Source organism: Anomalospiza imberbis, chromosome 3 (genome assembly GCF_031753505.1).
Source record: "Anomalospiza imberbis isolate Cuckoo-Finch-1a 21T00152 chromosome 3, ASM3175350v1, whole genome shotgun sequence".
NCBI classification, from domain to species: Eukaryota; Metazoa; Chordata; class Aves; order Passeriformes; family Viduidae; genus Anomalospiza; species Anomalospiza imberbis.
The window spans coordinates 78,118,675-78,124,674 of NC_089683.1; positions in this window are offsets into that span (position 1 = coordinate 78,118,675).

The following is a 6,000-nucleotide window of genomic DNA, read 5'->3' on the forward strand; positions in this document are numbered from 1 at the left end:
AGTTACTTCCCCCATATGTCTGTATGAATTTATTCTCCAGGTTTCCTTTGCCACTATGCCAAGAGGCGAAACCAACTGCTAACCAAACATTTTGGATTTCAAGGTGTTGATTTCCTGCATCTGCCAGAGCAGGGGAGACAGGTTAAGTTATGGTAAATGTCTTTCTGTGAGTTTGTGGTAAGATTGCAGCCCAAGTCTCTTTGCTGCCATTTGAGGTAGGGCTGCCTGTTCTAAATGGCTTTTGGGAGTATTGCTATGCAGGTCTTTGTTGGAGCCTGAGTCATGCTTGCAAACTTGTGCTCTTCTGCTAGAGTGGTGGGTTGAACACCAGAAATCCTACCAGAACATATGTGAGGAGGGGAAGTGACTAATTCGATTGCCACAAGGTGACATTTCTTCAGTGCCAAATCTCTCTCCCTTGCACCTGTCTTGAGAGCAGATGACTGCTGCAGTCTCCTCTTCTAAAAGGAAGAGGAAGAGGAAGAGCTGCTCCACAAGTGCTGTGATAGCTGTCACCTCCTGGCTGGTCCTGGCTGGAGGGCGAGCTCCCCCCTCCCCACAACAGGACCAATGTTAGAGAGAGTCCCGAATCACGAGGTTTATTCAGAGACATCAAGGATCACAGTAGATATCTCTTTTGTTATGTTGGGAAGATGAGTGTCTGTTCCTTTTTTTATTCAGGAATTGTTCCAGAGCAGGTAATGCTTTCCCTGTCTCCTTGTCCTGCCCGTACGAGCTAGATTGACATGAGCTAGACCAGCTGTTCTCAGCCTGGGGTAGGAATTTTGTCATGTAGGGAGATTAAACAATTTCTTTTTCATGCATCAGGAAGAGCCCTCGGAGTGTTAGTCAGCTGGACCTGTTAGGTGACAACTTCTACCTTAGAGTAATGGCTGTTTTAAAAACAGCCACTGTTACACTTAGCTCTGCGGGAAACTTTCAGCTTCTAGTGGGCTTTGATGCTGATTTTGGGCTCAGGCTTTTCAGTACCAGCTATGTTCTTCTTTTTCCGGGGTTTCCCGTTTCTCCCGTTGCAGAAACACAAATTCTGTCCTCTTGTAGCTGTTTTTTAAGACCACTGTTTGGCTCTCGGAGCTGAGGCTTTTGTTGACTTTCCTCAAAGGGGACCAGCGTGGCACAGCAGGTGCTGCGCTGACCTCTAGTGACAGGTCAGGAGGACAGAAAGCATCTTTGCTCTTCAAACCCGCCAGCAGCAGCTTCTCTCGGAGCATCCCCCTTTCCTGCAGTGTTTGGCCCAAACAAATCCTAAGGGCTTGATCTCTCCTACAGTATCTCCAAGCCTTTATAATATTTGCCTAAATTTCTATCCAGTTGTTGAACAGCTGGTGCTGGACTCAGATCTTCTGCTGGCTGTGATATGGCAGAATTCTATTAACTTTTATTAATACTTATTAATTAAAAAATGAACACATTTTGCGAGCTGATGATACTCCATTCAATTTATAATCCTACAATAAAATGATTTATATGAAGATAACTCTTGAAACCCAGAGTTTAAAAAGCTTTTTTTGACTCTTACAATTTGCCTTTTAACTACATTTCAGTCCATATGTCTTGTTGCCAACAGGGGAGTTGGAATGGTTCAGTGAGATGTTACTTGTTATGAAACACAGAGAAAAAGTTTATAATTAACAAATGTCTCTAGGGTTGCTAGATCTCTTTAAAAAGGTTTTAGACACTTCAGGCGTCACAGTTTTAAATTATTTTAATTTTTTATATTTTGAATTGTTAGAAAATCGCCTATAAACTGGGAGCAGAGTTACTCCCTGTGTGAGTCACTGAAGTCAGTTGAGTGCACCAAAAATCGAGTTGCACCAAAATTAGGTGGGGCAGTCTTCATATTAACAGATACTGTCAACTGTACTTGTACAGAAGAATGAAGAGATGACAGTGGAAATCACAGGGAACTAAACCAGAGTCAATAGAAGTATAAGGGACTCAAAATGTGAAAGAGACACTGCAGGGACCTTTTGTTTGGCCTGCCCTTGAGACTGGTAGGTCATGTGCAAGAGGCTCTTGTTTGAGGTCCTTGCCCTTGAGTCCTGGATGCTCCTGGGTCTCTAGGACCTGTTTTGAGTTAGGTGTTTAGACAGGGAAAATAATCCTAGTGTTAGATTCTCCTAGACTCTTGTCCTTGGGGTACACATTTGTGTTTTGTTAGTTCTCATACATGGTAGATGTAATGTGTTTAGCAAACCCTCAAACATAAACTGAATTTTACTGGATGAGGTAAGGGCCATTTTGGCTAAAAATAGTTATTGCTGCCTTCTGGTGAAATAACCCAACACCAGAACTATTACCAGATGCGAAATTAAAATATATGTCTGAATGCACTATGCACTCAGCAGTGAAATCCTCAAAAGCTCCCTGTCATCTGCTTTGGTTTATCTCCAGTGTGCTGCAATGAACCAACATCACCATCAGTAATACACCTAATGTAGTTCCTTTTTTTTCCTTAGCAGCCTAAGGGAATTTAAAAATACTAATTCTCCTTTAAAAAAAAAAAAAGTATAATCATGAGCAAATGTGAATGAAAATTCCGTGTTCATTCAGCTCACTGTTGTGCAAAGCAAAGGATTTCCCTTTCCTGTCTTAGTTTTGAAACTTCCTTGTGCTGTTTGCTGTTCAGCTCAGTTTGGTGATGCTGCAGGCCAAAGAACACATTCATTGCTAAATGTTTGAAATTTCTTGCTTATGGTAAAAGAAGGACAAAGATGTCACATCTCTCTGGGTAGTTTTGCTACTTGGTGGTGGTGGCTTCTGTTCCTGTGAGGAGAGGGATCACTGTGAGGGAAACGATCAGTTTACCTTGGCGGAAGGTTTTCCTAAGTACCGGAGAGGAGCTATCAATTTCACCACATGCCAAATCTTTATTTAGAGACTGAAAACTACTTTTGTGGCCTCCAATGCCAATGAACAGGAAGGATGGGATACATGAGATGCTGAGGCTTTGGATCATGAGCAAATGACAGGATGTACTGGAGGCAAATAGCAAAAGAAGGACTTCAGTGAAGACATCTCCTGGAAAGGGGTATCAAATGGAACGGAAGTGGGGAATGCCCTTGTGCCCAGAGATGAGCTGGGTGGCTGCCTGCTGCAAGAAGGACAGGTGTGTCACATCCTGAGAAGAGTGCCCACTCACCAAGTTACAGGGACCACCATGATAACAGTAAAGTTTCATTCAATTTTGGTTTAAAACAGACAATATCCTCCTGGGGATTTTGGAACACGTCTTACCCACTCTTCCGGGCAGCTACTGCCTGGATGAGAAGTGGCAGAAATTGAACTTTTAATGTGAAAGAAACAAAAAATCTGCTTAGCTGCACTCAAAATTTTTCTGCCAGAGACATTCCTCATTAAACACACATGGTGGGATTTTTTTCAAAAGAGTTTGGCACAGCCTTTTCCCTGTTCCCACTGGAATCCATGTAGGTGCCACAGGTTTCAGTGGGAGGAGAGCTAAATCAATACGGAGAGCTTTGGAAAAATGCAGCTCAGAATGGATCCTGGCAGCCTGAGTAGATAGGGGTTGGAGGTGATGCTGAAATTGTCACGTAGAGATTTTCCATGCTGGCTAGCATTATCCTCTCCATCCTCCTCAGTTCACAGCTAATGGAAAGCAGTGTGTGGCAAAGCATGACTTGAGGGGAAGGGAAAGACAGTGATGAATAAAATAAGAATATCCTAATTTCCTCCCTCCTCTGTGTCTTTTATCGGGACAAAAATTGCAGAACTTCTCTTCTTCCTGAGGTTGCCATTTAACTCTTCAAGAACATATGGGGTAATTGCAAGCAACAGTGCACATTGTGCATACTGCTCCTTCTGGATGGGATTCTCCTGACGTGGGCTGAGCAGGCTGGTGCTCTGTTCTCTCCAAAGTGCACCTGGCACATGCTCTGGTGTGGGAGAAGTAGGAGAGGAGGTCATGTTCCCTCTGTCCCCTTACCTATCTCACATAAGGACAGGCCACAGAGGCTGCTGTGCCAGATCACATGGAAATATGTAGCTTGGAAGTGACCTCTGGAGGCCCCTAATGCAATCTCCTACCTTTGGCAGGGAAAACTTCAGAGTTCAGTGAGGTTGTTCAGGTGCTGAGGCAATCTGGAGGAGAAAGAGCAAAGTGAGCACAGGCCTCAGACCTATGTGGGGCAAACATGCAGCCTGAAGACTGTCAAAATATCTATCTGGTGATCCAGTGGTCTTGAAGGAAACCTGACATCCTGCATTTCCTTGGTTTATGCTATTCTTTCCCCACCAGGTACTAAAATCTCTTTTTGTTGGCACAGGGGCACTGAAGTGGTAATGGTTGGTGAGGAGCAAAGTGGTCTTTGGATTCAAGATCTTGCACAGCTGTGCCAGCTGTGGAGGTGGTACCCTAGATGGGCCCAGATTTTCCAGTCCTGCTGTTGTGTGAAGTTATTCCTGGAGATGAAAGTAGTGATAGTAGGCCAGTCCTGTAGCAGCCTCTGTTACTCTCACAAGGTGCCACTCATTGAGAAACCTTCAGCATATGGCTGATTTTCCTCATTCCCTCAGTTATTCTGCTTCTCTTCTGGATGCATCGTGTTCAGCGTCCTAGGTAAATTTCAGATCTTCTGATAGAAAAAGCTATACAAATACCAAATAATCACAGAATCAATCAGTTTGAAAAAGACCTCTGAGATCATTGAGTCCAACCTATGATCAAACATCACCATGTGAACTGGATCATGGCACTGAGTGCCACATCCAGTCTTTCCTTAAACACTTCCAGGGACAGTGACTACACTAGTCAGAGGTGAACAGTAGCCTCTGTTACACACAGCAATTCACCCCTTCTTTGCTTGAATGGCTCCTTAATAACTCCCTTGGCCTGCTTGGTGTTAAAAGAGGCCCCAGCACGCACAAACTGCCCTTCAAAGTGGGTGGCATTGTTAAAAGAACAATACTGTAGTGTCTTATAGAGGCAGCAGTGGGGTTCCTGAGTTTGCCGTGCACTTTGAAGGAATGCACTGTGGTTTAATTGCTGCCCAGATCAGGCCTGTGACATGCTCTAATTGGGTCTGTCACCTTTCTTTTTGAGGAATTAGGAAAGTGCCAAAGCCAGGAGCCCCTCTGCTGCCAAACTCAGATTCAACCCACATGAGGGTAACGATCAATGTGAGCTAATAGGTCATGACAAGTCCTTCTGTGCCTTTAGCATTCTAGGACTTCTCTTAGTCGGGAATTTACTCGAGTATGTCAGTTGCCACTGACTAGCTGAATATTTGTCATCACTTTGAGTTTTCTCTTGGACCCAAATGATCTGTCCAGCTGTGAGAGTTTTTTTCCCAAGAAATGTTAGTGTTCACTTTGATAGTTTTAACACCGGCTAATTTTTTCACTGAATAGCATCCCAGCATGAAAGTATCTGTTCATATCAACTATCTTTCTAGCTGAAATGCACATAACTCTTGTTCCATAGTAACTTCATTCTCATTAACACAGCAGCATTAAAAGGAAACTAGCAGAATTCAATTCTACCATGTCAGCAATTTTATTTTTTGTAGCAAGGAAATGTCTGCCTGAAAAAGGACTGATTTTTTTTTTAGAGGATCCATATGGATGTATAAAGTATTGGTGCCATTTGGTATAAATTGTAATCAGTTCCAGATTCTGCTGTACTCAGAATCTTGAATCATGGAACTGTACGTGGTGGTTTCTGTATTTTGAAGGCTCTCACCTAAACCGCAGCCCTTGTAACAACTAAAATGGCTACACCCATAGTGTCCAATCCCTTGTCTTAATCATGTTAAGAAAATATTTGTTTAACTATGAATCAAAATTGTATTCCTAAGCCCTGCAGCTTTTCAGGTGAAATGACAGAACCAGCCTTGCTATACTGGGGCAAAGTAGGTGGGCTCGAGGCTGAATTTCACTTAATTCTTTCAATTGTGGTTCCTTTGTCAAAGCATTTCTGAAGGCCCGGAGCCAGGCAATGTGGAATACTGAGCACTGGGA